Source organism: Simochromis diagramma, unplaced genomic scaffold, assembly GCF_900408965.1.
Source record: "Simochromis diagramma unplaced genomic scaffold, fSimDia1.1 OVJJ01000131.1, whole genome shotgun sequence".
Classification (NCBI taxonomy): domain Eukaryota; kingdom Metazoa; phylum Chordata; class Actinopteri; order Cichliformes; family Cichlidae; genus Simochromis; species Simochromis diagramma.
The window spans coordinates 11651567-11672896 of record NW_024387200.1 but is presented as its reverse complement, the minus strand read 5'-3'; the positions used below and the strand labels follow the sequence as shown (position 1 = coordinate 11672896).

At 42.6% G+C, this 21330-nt stretch overlaps 2 long non-coding RNA genes across 2 annotated transcripts; both read left to right on the top strand.

Annotated features, from left to right (window-relative positions):
- Positions 1–428: 428 nt before the first annotated feature.
- LOC120745591 lies at positions 429–2861 on the top strand. The gene is made up of 2 exons (XR_005698669.1): positions 429–1473; positions 2756–2861. It is a non-coding gene; the product is annotated as an uncharacterized LOC120745591 (long non-coding RNA).
- A 9792-nt stretch (positions 2862–12653) lies between these two features.
- LOC120745588 lies at positions 12654–18873 on the top strand. The gene is made up of 3 exons (XR_005698666.1): positions 12654–12663; positions 18351–18440; positions 18518–18873. It is a non-coding gene; the product is annotated as an uncharacterized LOC120745588 (long non-coding RNA).
- Positions 18874–21330: the final 2457 nt, after the last annotated feature.

Genomic DNA, 21330 nt, shown 5'->3' with positions numbered 1-21330 from the left:
TAGGGATAGGTTGTTTCAGGAATTGGAGGATGCTACCGCTTAAATCAAAGGTCTAATTTACTAAAAATGGCAAAATAGCATGTGAGCCCAGTCCCCAAATAGCATCATAGGTGTGGTTAGTTTTACAGGGAATTTCACTCCACTGGGCCCACATCCTCATTTTAGGTTTGACAGCATTTTAGTAGATAAAGGTGAATGGCTTTAACATGACTTGAGCTCTGTTTGGGGAAGGCCTCGAAGGGGACTGGCGGCGGCTCCCGGGCCTGGCAGACCCCCATGCACTAATCAGAAGTGAAGAAGTGAAAGAATTGAAAAGGTGAGGGAGGGTGGGGCACGAAAACAAGAACAAACAGCTGAAGGAGTGTGTTTGGAGGTGTGGCCCCGCTCCTGAAATTCAGATACTTTATCTCCAATTACAAAAGTTCTGCTTTCTAAACAGTTAGTTACAGGATGCATTCAGTTCACTTTGATATCAACACAAAGAACAAGACGTGTTTTTGGGAGGGCGATTAGCAGTAAATTGCGTGTTGCAGTCAATCATTTTGTGCAGTTGATTTAAATATTTCTCCTCCTTCCTACATTTTGTTCAAATGAACTCCCAGCATATACAACATGTTCAGTCACAAGTTCCCACCCCTTATTGCAATCTGCAATATCTTTCTAAATACTGACAATACTTCTTTATTGCCAAGACCCAGTTTGTGCTGGCGCAACTCATTAGTGTTTTCACCCCTGTGGTGAATTAAACTCTGTTTAAATCAAACTCGAGTTTGTTTTCACAGCTCATTTATGCACATGTGAACACAACAATTACAATTAGATGTGGACCAAAACAGCTGCCCTGAGATGCCTTGGAGGAGGTGCAATTCCAAATTAACTCGAGTGCAGGTAGTTTATGCTGTGAACATGATCCAACCTTGTTTCAGCTAAAGAACTTCCTGTAGCCATGTATGCTTTGTATTCTGGGATGTGGCAAGGTGCTATAGATGTGCAAGGTTCTGTACAGGCTAGCAACTAGCTGTGAAATGAATGTAAACTCTCATTGTTCTCCAGAACACAACACCTTCATTCTGTGTTTACCCAGACACATCTGGCCAATAAGGGGACGGAATATTCTTGGTTTGTAGTGATGCATTATGGTTCTCTTGGAGTTTGATAGGATTATTGTTTGTGTCAAAAGAAACCAAACCATGGATCAGAGTAAACACACTGTAGGTGAGAAAACATCCTCATTCTCTTACACACATTTTAGTCTAGAATTCTACAGATATAAAATTTTCATTTGGGTACATTTGCATTTACATTTGCAGATCAAATACGATGTATGGGTGGTAAGTAGGCTATAATGCATTAGCTACTAACGGATTTGATAGACAGTATTTGCAGAGTGATTATCCTCACCTCAACAGTATTTCTACAGGAAGCCTTCTCTAAACTTGCGTAGTTCAGTCAAAATCATTTTATGTGTCTGAAGTACAGTGGGGCAAAAAAGTATTTAGTCAGCCACCGATTGTGCAAGTTCCCCCACTTAAAATGATGACAGAGGTCAGTAATTTGCACCAGAGGTACACTTCAACTGTGAGAGACAGAATGTGAAAAAAAATCCATGAATTCACATGGTAGGATTTGTAAAGAATTTATTCGTAATTAGGGTGGAAATAAGTATTTGGTCACCTCAAACAGGAAAATCTCTGGCTCTCACAGACCTGTAACGTCTTCTGTAAGAAGCTTTTCTGTCCCCCACTCGTTACCTGTATGAATGGCACCTGTTTGAACTCATCATCTGTATAAAAGACACCTGTCCACAGCCTCAAACAGTCAGACTCCAAACTCCGCCATGGCCAAGACCAAAGAGCTTTCGAAGGACACCAGGAAAAGTATTGTAGACCTGCACCAGACTGGGAAGAGTGAATCTACAATAGGCAAGCAGCTTGGTGTGAAAAAATCAACTGTGGGAGCAATCATCAGAAAATGGAAGACATACAAGACCACTGATAATCTCCCTCGATCTGGGGCTCCACGCAAGATCTCATCCCGTGGGGTCAAAATGATCATGAGAACGGTGAGCAAAGATCCCAGAACCACACGGGGGGACCTGGTGAATGACCTGCAGAGAGCTGGGACCAAAGTAACAAAGGTCACCATCAGTAACACACTACAACGGCAGGGAATCAAATCCCGCAGTGCCAGACGTGTTCCGCTGCTGAAGCCAGTGCATGTCCAGGCCCGTCTGAAGTTTGCCAGAGAGCACATGGATGATACAGCAGAGGATTGGGAGAATGTCATGTGGTCAGATGAAACCAAAGTAGAACTTTTTGGTATAAACTCAACTCGTCGTGTTTGGAGGAAGAAGAATACTGAGTTGCATCCCAAGAACACCATACCTACTGTGAAGCATGGGGGTGGAAACATCATGCTATGGGGCTGTTTTTCTGCCAAGGGGACAGGACGACTGATCCGTGTTAAGGACAGAATGAATGGGGCCATGTATCGTGAGATTTTGAGCCAAAACCTCCTTCCATCAGTGAGAACTTTGAAGATGAAACGAGGCTGGGTCTTCCAACATGACAATGATCCAAAACACACCGCCCGGGCAACAAAGGAGTGGCTCCGTAAGAAGCATTTGAAAGTCCTGGAGTGGCCTAGCCAGTCTCCAGACCTCAACCCCATAGAAAATCTGTGGCGGGAGTTGAAAGTCCGTGTTGCTCGGCGACAGCCCCAAAACATCACTGCTCTCGAGAAGATCTGCATGGAGGTATAACTTTTTTTCTCCAATCCACCAGGGCCCGAAAAGGGAAATCTTAGCCTAGCAAAACTGTGAGTTTGGTGTGGTTAAAAACTTTCAAATCCTTTCCTCTTTGTAAAAAAAAAAAAGAAAAGAAAAAAGCTTTTGTTACTCTGAGAGCAGCAGTAGGCTATTCCCTCACTACCACCTGACAGCATTTGGAAATCAAATATTCTTTCTTTCTAAAAGGAAAAAAAAGAAACCCCACTAAAAATGTTTGGAACTTTAGTATTGTGTGCCGCATTATAGCTTTCCAGGCTACTTTTCAAGCAGAGGTGACTAAAGATTAAAAACAAAAGCCGCTGTATTTTGCCTCACTTAGTTTTCCTTCTTCTGCCCTCTTTCTGTACTACTTCTGTACATAAACACACACATCCATTATCTCTCTCTTGCAAGGTTATGGTCCAGTCCCTGAATCGGCAGATTGTGCCGAGTACATATCAGGAGGTATTGTTCATGTCGACAGACCTTCATCCACTGAGCTTTTGTTTTCTGTAGAGAAAACATAGTGAATGCCTCTGGAGAAATAACACACCCTCTACAAATCCCACGTAATGTCAGTGCATTCTACACCAGAGCTGGGAAGCAAGCACCTGTCAAAACATCTTGACAAGGTAATGGAAACAGCCACCATGTTAACACTCGCAGAAATAATTCGATACCAGACTGATGGAGGAAATAAGCAGGCTGTCATGTGACCATATTAGATGTACACAGCCCAGGCAAACAGCTGATAAGAGATTTAAACAGCTAAACTGGTTCAACTGCAAAGATACTGCTGGTTGTATTGTGCATCTGGCATGTGTTAATTGCAATGTGCTATGCCCTTTAAGCAGATGTGGATGACAGATGTTGCTGTCATGCATCAATCTATTCGAAAATTTGTTGATATTAAAATCAGAGAGTGGTGTCTCCTAGTCTCTCAAAGTTATTTTTATAGACATCTGTAGTTTGTTTGTCTGGTGAATAAAGGGAAAATGAAAAATGGCAGACATGTATTTAGAAGTTGGTTGTGTATTGGTATACAGTGTTTGTTTAACTGAGTCACATTTTGTATATCTGCCTTTAAGGCTTTGCTACAAGGGTTTGTCTAAACTACTTTATAAAAGCAGATCTTCTTTTCAAATTACAGCTTCTGTAAACCAGCAAATTATGATATAATATAGATTATTGGTTATTGGGTTTGAAAGGCATTTATTTATTTATTTTGTTTTGGAGATAGTCGGGGTAGCTTGTGCAGCCTGACGGTGGATTATTCTCTTTATACTAATGAATGTGGGAATAAATTGTTTATTCATTATATCATTGAAAGATTTTTGAAAATGTTTCATGCTGTAAGCACTATTGCATGTGTTCTAATTGTCCTAAGATGTCATGAAAATAAGTACACACACACACACACACACACACACACACACATATACATATATACACATGCATCACTCCCCTTTGGAAAACATTAAGGTCAACACAGCAAGAGATGGTGGACGAATACTGAAAGTAGCTTTGGTTGTTTCATGTATGCTGTGTTTGTATGTGACTGTATCAATGAACTCATGTTGAGCCAACTTTCCAAATTGCATCTTACCAGAACAAAAACTAAGATAGATCCATCCATCCATCCATCCATCCATCCATTCATTCATTCGCTTCCGCTTATCCTTTTCAGGGCCGCGGGGGGCGCTGGAGCCTATCCCAGCTGTCATAGGGCGAGAGGCGGGGTACACCCTGGACAGGTCGCCAGTCTGTCGCAGGGCCAACACACAGGGACAGACAACCATTCACACTCATATTCATTCGCACATGCACACCTAGTGACAATTTGGATTATCCAATTAACCTATCCCCACAAGCTGCATGTCTTTGGATGGTGGGAGGAAGCCGGAGTACCCGGAGGGAACCCACGCAAACACGGGGAGAACATGCAAACTCCACACAGAAAGACCCCGGCCTGATGGTGGAATTGAACTCAGGACCTTCTTGCTGTGCGGCAACAGTGCTAATCACCATGCCACCGTGCTGCCCACAAATTTAATAAAACAACATTTCTTTTACAATAGAGCACAGAAAATATATAAAATCTTTAAAATGACAAACACATTTTTTTAATTAAATTATTCCCCCATTTTGAATTTGATGGCTGCAACACATCGCAATAATGTTGGGACAGGTTGAAATGCACTGCAGTGATGTGAATCATATCTGTTTCATACAAGCCATACAAAGCTGTCTTTTTCACACAGTAAAGTTAATTATGATGTTCCACAGGGTTCTGTGGTAGGACCATTTTGATTTACATTATACATGCTTCTCTAAGGCAGCCTTTTCAGAAGATGTAGCATATATTTTCATTGCAAGGAAGATGATACCCAGCTCTATCTATGAGTGAGGCCCAATAACACACAGACACAAAGAAATCCATGCAGTTTAACTAAAGATATAAAGATCTGGATGACCTCTAATTTGGTGCTTCTAAATTCAGATAAAAGTGATGTTTTTGTACTTGGCCCTGTAAAACCTTTGAAACATGGTGTCTAACCAGATACTTACAGTGACACTGCAAGGACTCTTTGACCAGGATATGTCCTTCAATGTAGATATGAAACATAAATGCAGCACTGACTCCACTCACTGTGCAATATTGCTAAAACTAGAAACATATTTTAGTTTGAGCATTTCTAATTCTAGGCTGGACTACTGTAAGTCATTGTCAGATCATTCTAAAAGCTCCCTGATCCAGAACACTGCTGCAAAAATATTAACTGAGCTGATAAAGAAAGATCTTTCTTAATTGTACCGTTCTGTTTTACTTGAAGACTCTGTAAAAATGACCCACTTGTTGTTCAACAGTAGGGCTTTAATTTCTACAGCTGATGTCCAAATGTGCAGGAAAAATAAGAGAGGTGGAAGAATATTATGAGAGTTATCTTAATTAGATGCAATAGCCGTCAGAAGACAAACAGTATCACACGGTTTAGGGGAAATTAAAAGAAGGTTATTTGGAGCTCAGTAAATTGCAAACATTGAATTCCTGCAAGATGCTGGGCTACAGTAGTCCCGCTGAATACGTGAGATCTCTAATGGGTTTGTGTATATAAAATCTTTTTTTTTCTTTACAAATATTCAATATTTCCTTCTATCAGCAGGTTCCCTGAATTAAGTTGAACAAGCTAGAGCTCTTGAACAGTTCAGCACATGAACCTATACTTAGCTATATTAGAGACAAAACTCTAAAGATACACTTGTTAGTTGGTCTGCTTCGGTCCAATGTTACGACCCTCTGCAGCCCCCAATCTCCTCAACGTGTTCAGCTGGTGCTAATTGGCCACACCTAGTCAGGTGTGGATAAAAGCATACCGGAACTCATCAGCAGACATTACCAGTGCACCTATAACTATGCGACTGAAATATAAGGAGACTTTCGGACACAGCCGCCCCCAAATTTAAGTAGTAAATTTTCTCTTCAACCGAAAGTCGAAGCATCATTGGGTTTACAGTCCTCATCATCCTCCCAGGCTGAGAGTCTGACTAATCTGGCAACTGGTCGAAGATATGTCTGTCCCTTGATTGTCACCTCAGCCGCTCTCACCCAACCGTCTGGCCCTGGACAGGCCTTGACTACCTTTCCAATAGGCCACTGTGCTCGCAGTAGTTGTGAGTCAACCACCATAACCACTTGACCTGTGGTTAAGTTGTCAGTATCCCCCTGCCATCTTTGTCTCCTCTGAAGATCAGGCAGATGGTGACACAGGAAGTTGGACCAAAAATGGTCTGCCAGAATCTGACTATGGCGCCATCGCCGTCTTCCCAGCATCTCACTTGAAGCATAAATCACCTGGGGGAGTGATGCATCTCGTCGCCCCATTAGCAATAAGTTGGGTGTGACTGGATCCGGATCCACTACATCCAAAGAGACATAGCCGAGAGGCTTTGCATTAATGATCCCTTCCACCTCGACCAGCACAGTTTGCAAAACTGCCTCTGTGACCGTATTGCCTCCCAGCACCACTTTAAGAGCTGTCTTCACAGATCTTATCTCCCGTTCCCAAAAACCTCCAAAATGGGGGGAACCTGGTGGATTAAACTGGAACTCAATCCTCTGCTCCGCCAGCTGCTCTTTAATGGGGGCTTCAAGAGCTGAGAAACTAGACCGCAGTTCGGTCTCTCCTCCCCTGAAGTTGGTGCCACAGTCAGATAGGATCTCATATGGCTTGCCCCGGCGTGCAATAAACCGACGCAGAGCCATGAGAAAGGCATCAGTATCTATGCTGTCCAACAGGTCAAGATGCACACAGCTTGTAGTCATGCATTTGAATATGATACCCCAACGCTTTTCGGTGCGCCATCCTACTTTGATGTTGTAAGGGCCGAAGCAGTCGACTCCAGTGGACCAAAAGGGTGGTTTGTATAGGCGCAGCCTCGCGGGGGGTAGATCTGCCATCCGAGGAATATTAGGCTCGCCACCTTCGACACTCACCACAGCTGTGCTGGTGCCGCTTGATTGCCTCCCTTCCTCGGAGAATCCAATATTTTCTCTTCATCTCCCCGAACACTCGTTCTGGCCCAGGGTGCAACAGCTGATCATCATATTTTCTGATCAGTAGTTTAGTCACCGGATACTGCGGGTCAAGGACAATGGGGTGCATGGCATCCAAGTCCAAACCTTCTGCTCTTCGGAGTCTGCCCCCAAATCTTATCAGCCCAATAGCCGGGTCATACTCCGGAGCGAGTGTTAGCAGGCGACTCTGCTTATGAATTGCCTTACCAGCAGCCAGGGCCTGTAATTCCTCAGGGAAACTATCATTTTGAGCTTGTTTCAGGAGATGCAGCTTTAACAGCTGATACATTTGTAGCAGTCATGACATGGTTTTTGTGATCAGCAGCCGCCCCATGAAGGATCCGATGGGTAGCCTTAACCACCTCACTCCATTTGTCAAAATTGGAAACTGGTACCGTTAGCTGTGGAATGTATGTGGTGGTGGCTCCACAGAATGCTGTTGCTCTCAGCTCCCCATTTTCTTGACCTTTACCTTCATGGAGAGTTGGCCAGGTATAAGTATTCGTTAAAAGGAAAGGTGGGCCCTGAGTCGAACGGTTTGGTTGACTCAGCTCGAGAAGGGTTTTCCCTCGCGTGAGGTCATCAGCCGGATTGTCCTTGGTGTTGACATATCTCCAACTTGACACCTCAGTAAGATCTTGTATTTCGGCAATCCTGGTACCAACAAAGACCTTATAGCGGCATGAATCGGATTGGATCCACGTCAAAACTGTTGTTGAGTCACTCCATATGGTGATGTCACTGGGTTGAAATGCCAGCTCGGTCTCGAGTACTCTAGCCAGTTGGGCTGCGGCAAGAGCTGCACATAACTCCAAACGTGGCATAGAAATCTGTTTCCGCGGGCTTACTCTTGACCTCGCCATCATGAATGCCACGTGGACGTTGCCTTGGGAGTCCTGTGTTCGCAGGCTCCATAGGCTCTTTCGGAGGCATCACAAAATATGTGAGCCCCTCTACCTGGTCTCCCGGTATCTGCTCTTGGTGGGACATAGCATCTTGGTAATTCCACCTGTGGCAAGAACACTAGTTCCTTCTCCCACTGTGTCATCTGTCTAGTAGGGCCGTAGGATGGATTTGTTCATCCCATCCAACTCCTGCCTTCCAAAGATCCTGAATTAGAACCTTCGCTCGAGTTGAGAAGGGTATGAGGTAGCCCAGAGGATCATACTGCGATGCCATCACCCGGTAAACATTTCTCAGTGTGGGCAGACAGTACTCCACAAATCGATGACTGTATCCAAGGCGGTCAGTGAGACAGTTCCAACGAAGGCCCAGAGCTGGTTCTTCTGGGTCTTGGCTGTGCTGGGAGAGCCAAAGCTCTGTGCTGGCTGCTTTGGCTTCCACTGGCAGGTGCTCCACCACCGATGGAACGTTACTGGCCCATTGCCTAATCTCAAATCCCCCTTTGGCGAGTAACTCCCGCATCCCATCTATGAGTGTCTTAGCCTCCTCTGCAGATTGGAGACTATGCAAACAGTTATCAACGTAGAAGGCCCTCTCTACCGTGTCCAAGATATCTTCATTACCCTGGCTGTTGTCCCTGACATGTCTTTGGAGGGCATAGGTGGCACAACAAGGACTGCAAGTTGTACCAAAAGGCAGAACCTGCCACTCGTACACGCTTGGCTCCTCATCCTTCCTCATAGATCTCCATAGGAGGCAGAGCAGAGGTTTGTCCTCAGGCAGCAACCAAATTTGGTGGAACATTGCCTTGATGTCACCACTTATGGCCACAGTATGCTCCCTGAAGCGGAGGAGGACCCCAAGCAGTGAAGGTCCTAGAATTGGACCTGGAAGCAACTGGCTGTTGAGGCTTAGCCCGTTATATTGATATGAGCAGTTGAATACAAGTCTAGCCTTGTTGTTGTGGTGAACTACATGATGGGGTAGATACCATGACTCGTTCGAACAATCAACCTTCTCAGGTGATAGTTTCTCAACATAGCCTACCACCTCCAGTTTATGTACTTCCTGACAATAGGTTTCAGCCTGCCCTGGGTCTCTCGCTATCCGACGTTCAGTACTCCGTAACTGTGGTAGCAAGGGAAGCCTGGGTGCCCAGAGGCGAGGACTGTCTTTGCAACGGAGGAGGGGCGTTGCATATCTTGTCACTCCCTCCACCTGCACTCTGGTAGTGCGCTGCTCAAGAGCTTCAAGTGCTTTCTGATCTTCCTTAGAACGTGTCGTGGTCTTCACATTTGTGTATGGGAGTACATCCGCCTTCCACAATCGTTCTACATGCTGAAGGAGATCATTGCTTGGGGACCCAGTAAAGAGACACTGTTGCTCTTCCACAGCGAACTGGGCTAAGTTAGCTGGACCCTGCAGAGCCCATCCAAGGCGGCTACAGACTGCCAATGGACCCCCAGGAGGGCCAGACCCTACAGGTTTCGTTGGGACAAGCAGATGAGGGAAGTCTGAACCAATAAGGACTAAAGGCTGCATGCACCCTGTCGACAGTGGAATGTGGGAGTCCCCGCAGGTGCGCATATTTTTGCATGAGTGCCTTAACTGGATAACTGTGCTCAGAGAGGCCCAGTTTGTCAGCAGTGAAGGCATGATGGATGTGGTATCTCACTTTAGGATTATGGGTAGGGGAAATCTCAAAGGAGACCGAGGCCCCTTGCAGGTGAATCACATCCTGACAAACAGTTCTTAATGGAAGTGTCTCGGCTTCCTTCCCTAGATTAAGGTGCTGCACAGCTGGTGGTAGGATGATGGATCGTTCAGAACCGTCATCTAGTACATCAAAGGTCTCTAATGAATACTCAGCATTGTACAGATACACCTTCACAACCTTTAGCAGGACCTTATGAGGATGGTTTGGGTGATCAATGTAGATGGTGAACGTATCTGGGGCAGTGCCAACCATCAGGACTTTCCTGGGTACCTGTTGGCAAACCTCATGCAGCACTGTAAGATGTTGCTGTTTGCACACTTTACAGGGTACCTTCAGGGTGCACACATAAGGTGCGTGATTCCGTCCACAACGCCAACAACCTTTATCTTTGATCCACTCTGCAATTTCGGTGGTGAACAGTGTCTTAAATTTGGGGCAAAGATTAAGATGTACAATGTCACAGTTAATGTTAAGATGTCACAGTATGGACAGTAAGGTTTTGGCTTAATCTTCCCTTTAATGGGAGGTGTCCGATGACCTGGTTCCAGATGAGCTCCATCCCCCTTCCTGTTGTCTGTGTTGTAGTACACAGTGGAAGGATATGTTTGGCTTTTCCTGCCTTTCTGACCTTGTTTGGTCTGGTCCTGAAACATGTCGGCTGCCCTACTGGATATGCGCTTGGCCTCCGATTTCACTTGGAGCCAGGCTGAAAAATCTGGCAGGGTATATGTCTTGTCAGTTCCAGTTCTCAGTATCCCATGACTGAGGCTGTACTCAACAAACACATCTCTGTAGCTTGCTGGGAGCTTGCTCAGTAACTTATCAACATGAGAGCCACATCGCAGTTCGTAGCCGTTTTCACCTTCCAGTGATCGAAGCATACCTACTAAAGCCTGCACATCCAGAGCAAAATTGTCGAAGGCTTCTGGGTCCCCCACCCGGATTTGGGTTATATCCAAGGGATAGATCCAAGCTCACTCTGTACGAGCTGGCGAGGTTGACCATATTTGTCTTGGAGAGCCTGGAGTGCTGTAGTATATGGCAGGGGATCATGCATATATGTTTGTGCTAGTTTGTAAGCACTTGGTAGTTTTAACTGCTCCAGAAGGATTTGATATTTGAACAGCTCTGTGAGATGAGTACGGCTGCCAAGAATACTGTCCAGAGCCATTTTAAGAAGTGCAAAATCACTTTCCTTACCACTGGCGAAAGAAGGTAGTGCTGGCTTGGGGATAACATACAAGCTGGCAAATAGCAGTTCCATCAAGTTGTTTCCCTTGCTGTCAGTAGGTGCCAACGGTATCTCGGACTGTAAAGATGACGCCATAGGCCCACAGCCAGTTGGTCCAACTTTATCCCACAGGCGGGACTGTAAATCAGGAAGTGGTAGAAACTGACTGGGTATTGAGTATGGCACTGGAGAAAGTGATCTCTGATGTTTCACCTTTCCCGGAGCCTGTGATTGTCTGCTGGGGATATTAGAGCTGTCCTCTGCTGCAGGTCGGAGAGTCTGAGTTGAGTAGGTGGTAGGGGGGTGATTTACACCTAGCTGCAGACCATACTGACGACCAGCTGAGGGGGTATCCATAGCAGGACTGATATGCTGCGTTGGACACCCATGGAGAGGTTCAGATACTGGCTCCAGGTCAGCCGAGGAGCTGGTGGGATGTAAGGGCTGCGTATTTGGTACTGAGGCATCCACTGGCAAGATCGAAGGTGGGAAAGCATTCGCATAGCTGGTCATATTACGTCGCTGTCCGTTATGTGCTGGCTGCTCCGACAGATTTACTTGCGAGTTTACACCACTGCTGCATGCCTGAAGCCCCGAGTCATACTCACAGTTATTTAAAGGTCTAGGTGGTGGCAGCCCATCTTCTTGATCATGAAGGAAAGCAGCAAGGGAAGCTTTCTTCAGCTCCATCTCCTTCTCTTTGAGTCGACGCTGCATTGATAGACGTCTGGTAATAGATTCTCTGGTGTTGTGAGCAGTACGTGCCTCTTCGTCTAATTGACGTCTTTGCTTTTCTTGCTGCATGTATAGTTCTTCCTTATTACTGAGGGCTTCCCGGGCCTGAGCATCCAAGATTAAACACTGTTCCTCAGCTAGACTCTCTTCCATCATCTGCCGCTGCAATTCTGCTAGCTCCATGCCCTTCATCTTCTCTTCCAACATCGCTGTCTGCAAATCGGTTAGCCCTGCGATGATAGAGCCTCCCGAAGGTGAGTGTCCACTAGCCTGGGATCTAGGTTTGCTGCATTGAGAACCTGAGGCATGTGATCGTGAAGAGGTCGAGCGCTGCTTGGCAGAGCGCTGATCTATAGCCATCCCTGCCTCTGCACCTGCTGTTGGTTTATCAGTGGATGTACCTACTTTGGGTTGATATTCAACTTCATAATCATCAAAGTAAGCCGGGAGATGTCTCTCTCGCTGAGTTTTCCGTCGCACGGATATGTCAGGGATATCTTGGTGCTTAAACTCCATGTCGTCCTCAGTGTAGCTATCTGTCCGGCTTGAAGGACCACTTGTTAGAGAGTTATCTCTGGGATGCTGGGATGATAGCTCCCTTAGGACTTAAACTCCGGTCAGAGAGTGGGGCACAGAGAGTGATGTCCGGATATACTTTAATGGAAGTTAACAGCAGCTCAACAGTACAGCAGTAGACATACTTAACAAGTGTGGGAGGGGTGGACAGACGTGTGGTTCTGAATAACAAGAAACAAGGAGAAACAATTACCACATGTAAATATAACAATCGTCACTTCCCAACATCATGCCAATATAATGAACTGTAACACAAATAATCAGCTGAATGCTCTGACATAAGAAAGTCCCACAATCCCATTTGAACAGGCAGGAAACAAGAATATCTGCATATCTCAGGCAACAGAAAAGACCTAATGCCCCCAAATTAGGAAAGGTCAGCAATTACATGGTCTTCAGTGCCCTCTAGTAGCTAAATAACCCAACTGCGGTGCACAGATCCAACCCTCAACAAATGCTACGGTGGAAAGTCACATGCCTCTACCAATCTCGATAAATCTCCTGGCATAAACCCCCTGTAATTAACGTCAAAGTACAACCCGTGCTATAAGTGGGAATGGACTCGTAGAACTGGAGGGATTTTGACTCACATTTGCACAGGAACGCACACGGCTGGAGATCGCTATTCCCCCGCACTCATGGAGAAAAACATGCCTAGTGCTCCTCGGACTCGTGATATGGCAGGGCCTTCGTAAAAGCATGTGACGTCATCACCGCAGCAAACAGTAAGGACAAAGTGGAACTTATCGGCAGACATTACCAGTGCACTTATAACTATGCAACTGAAATATAAGGAGGCTTTCGGACACAGCAGGCTTCCTAGGAGCTCACTAGTCTTTACCTTGGTGGCACCAGCCATTTTAGCCAGCCTGCTATGCCATTTTAAGATAAAACCTCTTCTCACTAACACTCTGGTATTCGTCTCCTTTTTTGTATGTTGCGGCTTTTGAGCCGGGTCGTAACACCAAACTAAAACATTGATGTTCCCTTAACAATGAACTAAAATCACGTTCCATAAATTACCCAAAGGTCAGTTTCAATTTGACCAGAGTTGCAGTTGCACCACATGGTCAGTATCATGTTTCTGTTTGGAGTCAGAATGTGTTAATTAAGAAATGCTGCCAAGTGTGTCACTTGAAGCCTGTACTATAAACAGGATTTGTTGCCTAGCAAGATAACTTCCATTTAACCCTGAGTTGTACGTGTTATGAATGTGGTTCACTTCAATGTCAAATTTCTTAGAAGGTTCCTCGTACCTTGGTACACAGATAGTAAAACAGTCTATAGTTTTTAAAATTTTAAAGCCCAAATGCTGTCTTTTTCACTGACAAGCAAAAATGAAAAATGCAGAGTCTCATTGGAGGGATCATTATTTCCTCTTTAATTTTGTCCTGCCAACTGGAGGCAATTTTAATAGCATTATATTATCTTGAGACAGCCTACTAATTACTTTGAACTGTTCTTTTTGGTTAGATTTGGCTACTTGTTTTTGGACAGTTCAGTGGTAGTTTTGCACAGATGTAAGAATACTGTAAGAATATTAATTCAAAAATTTAATTAAAAAATTGCAGTTACCGTCAGATTTAGGCCCTTAATTATGGGGCAGTGAGATTTACAAGTAAAATGGCCTGTATTTGTATAGCGCTTTACTTAGTCCCTAAGGACCCCAAAGCGCTTTACACTACATTCAGTCATTCACACACTGGTGATGGAAAGCTACATTGTAGCCACAGCCGCCCTGGGGCGCACTGACAGAGGCGAGGCTGCCGGACACTGGCGCCACCGGGCCCTCTGACCACCACCAGTAGGGCAACGGGTGAAGTGTCTTGCCCAAGGACACAACGACCAAGACTGTCGGAGCTCGAACCGGCAACCTTCCGATTACAAGACAAACTGCCAACTCTTGAGCCATGATGTGTATTCACTTACACAGTCTCCATTTTCTATAGCTTTGTTTACTGCCATTAAAGTGTTATTTGTATATCTGACATTCAGTGGGTTTCATATTGCAAAGAACTACATTCACACATTAATTCCATTACAGCACTCTTGCTTTTGGCATTGCTGCTTTTGGCTTTAGCAATATTACTGGTTTGACCTCTGACTGTTTTTCTAATCTTATAGTTTTCTATACTGAAAACTAGACATTCCACAAGTGGTTATATGTTGTGTGCACAACCACCTTTGTGTGACTGCTTAGCTTGATTAAGTAAGGACTAAGCCATGGAGACCAGTTGGTGACCCCCCACCCCCCGGTGACCTCTAGCTGCCAGGGAAAAATGTGCATTCTCCAACCAGATGAGTAGTTTCTGGCAGTTACTGGGTGAAATTATGTCTGTGTTACTTAGGCTTGGTATGCTCAACTTCCCTGTTAATAAAGGCTCCGGCTATAACAGGCAAAAATATGCTCATTGGAAAATGTAACATTTAAGACAATAATGACTCAGTTGACATTTGTGTTTCAAATGACAAGTTAATCATTTCCTGTCTTGTTTATATCAAACTGCACCAGACTTTTTTCTCTTAATGTTACTTGTATTCACTTGCGTTCAGCTACATAGTGTATACCTAGATCCAAAATGTTCTCCTTAATGCAAATATATTTATTGAAAAAATTAAACCAACTCTTCACCTTTTCATCCTTTAATTGCCTTTACAGTTTAAGATCTCTTTCAAGGCAAGTATTTCTTTATGCTGAACCCTCAGATTTTATGCATTATTCAGTCACTGGGTAGCTGCTCAGAAATGTATGAAGTACTGCAGGGAAAAACATTGCTTCCTGGTTTCTACAGGAGAAAACCGCCAGCTATCTATGCTAGATACAGACTAAACCCAAAGACCAAATAGATAAAAATGTAGTCACACATTTTTACAAAGGAACTTAAATTAGACTTTTTAAAAAATTGCATATCTAGTGCTGTTTGTTTATTCAATTAAACTGATATCGGGGGAGGCTCGGGGTGGGACTACACTCAGAAAAATTATGGTTCTTAAATGGTTCTTCAGATGTCTTCATGGTTCTTTAAAGAACCATCATACGTCAAAGAACCTTTTTATTTTGTGGATGGTTCTTCAGCTATTACAAATGGTTCTTTAAAGAACAAAAGGTTCTTCATCCTTAGCAATCTAAGTTTGATGGTGTAAATGGCATAAATATTTATTCACTATAACGAGGCTGTGAATTATACTGTGTGTTTTCTTTGTGTGCATGTGTGTGCGAAGGGGGAGGGCGGGATACCTGGCAATTACCCTTTAAGAGAAGATGGTAGGAAACTGAATATTCAAATAAAAGTTAGAAATATTTGCTTAAAAATATACTGGTGGCAGGGGTGGGGGGTGAAAGCCTAAAGACCCTAACACCCCCCCCCCACACACACACACACACACACCCCTAACCCCACAAACACATTATGAATATGGTGAGTTAACTTTGACACAATACACACATTCAAATACTGTACTTTAGTTTTAAATGTTAATAAAGCATTACTATTTTCTACTCCAAGGCATTACTTTTGAGATTATTATATATTTTTGAAAATATAGCATAATGATAATACTAGTTATTGTAAACTTTACAAACCACCCTGCAGTATGTAAAGTCAAATTATAAAATACAAGTAAATAACAATTGCAGAACAGAATGTCAGTGTAATGAACACACTTATGTGTAATGAACACACACTTCGTTTTGACAAAGCGCACTGCTTAGGTAAATGATCTGAGTAGTTGTTCATCACTGAGCAATTTGTTAATATGTGTTTCGAGCCAAATAAATGACAGGGAGAGAGAGAGTGACGTCAGAACAGGTCATACTGTAACCTCCCGGGAGCGGACGGAGGGGGTCAGTCGTTGGGATGCGCATGCGCAGACAGAGTGCGCGAGCGGCGGGCCTTGACCTTTCGGGGGGAAAACTCTTTCTCACGGACGGTGACAGCGAGGCGGATAACAGTCTTCAGTACCTGCTGGACTTTGAAGCTCTGGATTCTGGGACTGTTGGAAAAGGTAAAACATTTTCATTAAAACCTTATCACTGTTTTGTTTTTGTTACTCGTCATTGTAGCTTGCTGTTAATGTTGTGCTAACAGTAGCGATTAGCTAGATACGTTAGCCGTTGAGGTCAGCACAATTTAGTATCCAACTGTTTTCCTAACAAAACCACTGTTATAATTAAGTGAAGCTGCTCCCAGCTAATTTGAACCTTTGGCTTCTAAAATATGTGGTTCAATTGCGTGCTGCGTACATAACCTAATGTCAGCTAGACCGAAATTAAAATTTAATATATTGTTAAAGTCACTAAAATGGCGCCTGAAGCCTGTTGTGGCGTGAGCTCTGTGTCTGCTCTAGAAACTCTGAAATTCTGTAGATTTGAGCCGTACATTAAATACTCACATGAACCTGTACTTTGAATTCTGTATGAGCTGTATAAAATACAGCTATGCATAAGTGTTTTGAATGAATAATTAGATTAGATAACTCTTTATTGTCTAATCTAATTATATAGAAATGTGAATAGAAATGAATAGAAATGTGACATGAGAAGGTGTGTCTTTGACTGTTCCTGCATAACTTATTTTCGGACTAGTTGACAAGTTATGCTCCGGTCATTTGATGTTTCCAAGATAGATGTTCTTTTTTAATATAGTTAAATTTTCTTTGTATATTTCATTTATCCACCATCATACATACAAGCTAAGAAGAGGTCGTTATACTAACAAGAGGTATCAACGCTGGGCCAAAGTTCAGCACATGGTTAAAGTTTGTAATCCAGCCAGGGTGTAAATATCACTCAGCAGCCAGAGCTGAAGCAGGTAGCATCAACACATAAATCTACTCTACCCGGCTTAAATCACAAGACCACCTCTGACCAAAAAGCTGTAGATTTTTCTTGTTTGCACAAATTAATCCAGATTCACATTAATTGTGTTCACAGCTCCAACAAAATGAGGAAGAGGAGGGAGAAACACACTTAGATTGAATTACAATTGGATGGAAGGCGAGGACAAGGAGAAGGAAGCTTAGGATGAGGAGGAAGAGAAGCAGCAGGAGCATCTGTAGGGATCCCTATGATGTCATTGAGGTTTGTTTCAGTAATACGGTCCTCTCACAAAGAACGATAACTTGTTTTAGTTCACCTACTTCCTGTATTAAATAGTGATGTGAAAAACCATGGAGCAGGTACGTATAGTGCATCTGCAGGTAAATGAACATCAAATCTCTAAGACAGACTGAAATCTGTATATTTATCACCCTTATGATAAAACCCATGTCAGCCATTGGTTTATGGACTTTGTATTTTGAAGCCTCAACATTTGCATTATTGCTGTTGCTATGTTGGGACCATATTAGGATGAGGGATCAGAATCTGGAGTCATGCACACTATTGTTTCATTTAGTGTGTATCCATAAGATTCGTACAGCAGATCCAAGTTGTGCCTTGAAAACAGGAAAGTCGTCTGCATAGAGGAGAACTTTAATAGCAGGCTTGTACAAAGTGAGGCTTTGTGCACTCGTTTTACTTCTGTCACCCTGTTTTGATGCAGAATTCACTTGAAATCAGGCAAGAACTGGACTTATTTTTTTATAATGTGTTCTTGTGAATTGATTGTGTATCGCATATGTTTGATTTGACTTTCTGCAAGACAACAGTCGTCCACTGGCCAAAAAAGTTTTCCAAATACCTCCATGTGATCAAGCCTGGATTTAGAAAAGAATAGCAAAAAAAATCTGCACCTCCTGCGTCAGATGCAATTTGTGTTTCTGTGTTCAGAGGCAGCGGCGAGAGGGGAGACCTCGGCTCAATCAGCTGGAGAGCCTGACCAGGAGGAGTCGAACATTAACTCAGCTCTTCCAGAGCACCCTGCAGACTCGGCTGTTGGCATCGACGAGGGATGACGTGAACGCCAAACTGGAGTCCATCACAGGTCAACTGCAGGTATGCGAGTCAGACCTTCTGAGGAGGGTTTCACTTTTCTCTCTTCTTCATAATTGACTCTTTTCTCTCTCTTTCAGCTCCTTGTCTCAGAGTGGGAGGGATTTGAAGCACAAAGGGAGGAGCTTGTCATTTGGTTGGCTGATATGGATGTCCGCCTGAGTGAGGTTGACCAGCTGACAGGAAACACCAGTGAAAAACTGAAACAACTGCAGGTGTGGGCTTGTTTTGATATGACATATATTTGATATGATACATACGTCAGAGACATTGTCCTAAACTGGACTAACAAAGGACCACGAGTACAACATGAAACGTACATTACATAGCGTAAGGCTGAAGTTCATTGATCATTTTAATCATAAACTTGTTGTTGAAATATTTTTACTGAACATGCAAGCATCTGCTGATGAAAATGTGTTGATTTATTGGTCTGTTATGAAGCTATTGCTATTTCTAATGTGTTTTATCACTTTCTGATGTTTTATTAAACAATACATGTATTATTTGTTGTGTTATCTGTAGATATAGTATTTATATATATTTATTTATAGTATAGCAAATATATTTAATTATTACTGTTTAAAACACTAATATGTGACATGTATTAGTAGTGATGTTGTGCTGAGGGTTAAAATGCCTTTTTGTCTTTTGGTAACTACAAAATGACAATAAACCATTAATATATGTCTATGCTGTGCTCGTATTTATTTTACCCTACTCAAATTCAATTTATGATGCATTTTATTTTGAAAGATTTAAAATGGTTTTTTAAAGAACCACTCAAAAAAGGTTCTTTAAAATGGTTCTTTTAAAAGAACCATTTGAAGGAGCTTTTTAAAAATGGTTCTTTAAAGAACCATTTTTAAAAAGGTTCTTTGAAAAACCATTAAAGGTGCCCCAAAGAACCATCAAGAAATGGTTCTTTGGGGCACCTTTAATGGTTTTTCAAAGAACCACTGAAAGAAATGGTTCTTCAAAGAACCATTGTTTGAAAGGTTCTTTGTGGCACCAAAAAAGGTTCTTCTATGGCATCAGTCTAAAGAACCACTTTTGGTTCCAGTTGGCACCTTTATTTTTCTGAGTGTACCTTACCAGCTATTCCCAGCATTTGGCTACACTACACACTACTACTTCAGAGGGGTCCATAGACTTTTTTTATAAACTCCTAACCATGTCAGATTATTCCTTATTATTTCCTCAAAGAGAATACAAAATTAGTTATGTGCGTTATGTAAAGATTAAAGTTATCTTGGTTAGCGGAAGCACTCACTGATCAGTCTAATTCAAGTGCGACAGGTTCTCTCTTAATTGTGTCCTTGGGCTCTAACTCTGCCCCAGTGGGTAATGGGAAGTAGTATTAGTAGGTCTGATGATTTTATTTCATGACACAGATTTATGGTCTGCAGATATTGCTTTAATGGTAATTAAAATGTAGCATCAGTGCTTTTGTGTTATTTCTTTTGCCTTGATCAAACCTAAGCACTTCAGAAAACTGATGACATAAAATATTGCTTTTTAATATATATTTTTTTGTGAAACCACACTTTGTATGTGATCAACAGTGAGACATATTTCAACATCCGCAAATACTGGGGATATCTGCATCGGGGGAGGGAGACATTTTTTTTCCTGTAACAATACATTGGGTTAGTTTAAAAACTCGATAGGTTAATAGTAGTTAAAAAAGTGACCTATTACCAGTAACACTCCCACATAAACAAAATCCACTGCCTACATGAAGAATATATCTGTAATGGAAAACTGTGATTTTAAAATAAACATATTATGCCCTCTGGGCAAATGACAGATTACTAGTGACCACAGGTGAGGTTTAGAAAGTGGACTGGACAGAAATCAAATGTTTTTCTAGTTTTTTGACTTTTGTGAAAATCATTACTGTAAATTTCTACTTCTAGTAATGTTTATTGTTCAATAATAATATATCTGACTACTTTCAACACGATAGCTTTAACTGAAACCGTCGTTGAGTCTTTCTGATTGAATAGACTCAGTCAGAAAGATGTGCCCTTCTATTTCAAACGTCCATCCGAATCTTATTTGATCTGAAGTCAAAGTGAATCCTCAGAGACAGACAGGTGTAATCAGTTTACAGTGCAGAGATCTCTACCCCTGAACCCTCCCTCACGCTTCACGCTGGATTTAATCAATTTAGAAACCAATTTTTATTCCCTAAACATCGATTTGATCCTGCTGCATTGGAAATACTTTCATGTTTGCTTGAATACAGCAACTTACCAATCCATAGTAATTGAATTTAGCTGTACAGCAGCTTTTCATCATATTGAATTGCCATGTTTTTATCTGACAGACTTTTTGGACTTGCATAAATATGGTTATGATGCCGTTAGTAAACTCACTCATGTACGAGACATTTGCTTTGGGAAATTACTTGTGAGCCTCTAAACTGTCGGCAGCACATCTGTTATACATACAGAACATTTATATATGCTACCATTTATTAGAACTGAACTTAAGCTAAGAGAAGGTATATATATGTATACTTGCTTATATGTTACAACTATATACTGGGCATGACGATTACCAGAGAAAATAACTGCAGGATGCTAAAACATTGAAATCCTGGTAATGTTTAAAAGATTATGAAATTAGTTTGATTTTCAGGGCTGTAAGAAGATAAAATGATTAAAGAATGGAACGTTAAAGCATTCTCTGGTTTGCTCCGATGCCCTAACATGTCTTTAAAACTCATCGAATCTGTCTTTGAAATGCGAAGCATGTGTTTTTTACACACTTGCTCCACACAGCTACGCTTCACTATGACCCTCCGTGAGATCTGGGTTGCATTCACAAACCTTATAGTGATGGTGCATGTGGTTGCCATAGAAATTGCAACACTCAAAGGTTGCAG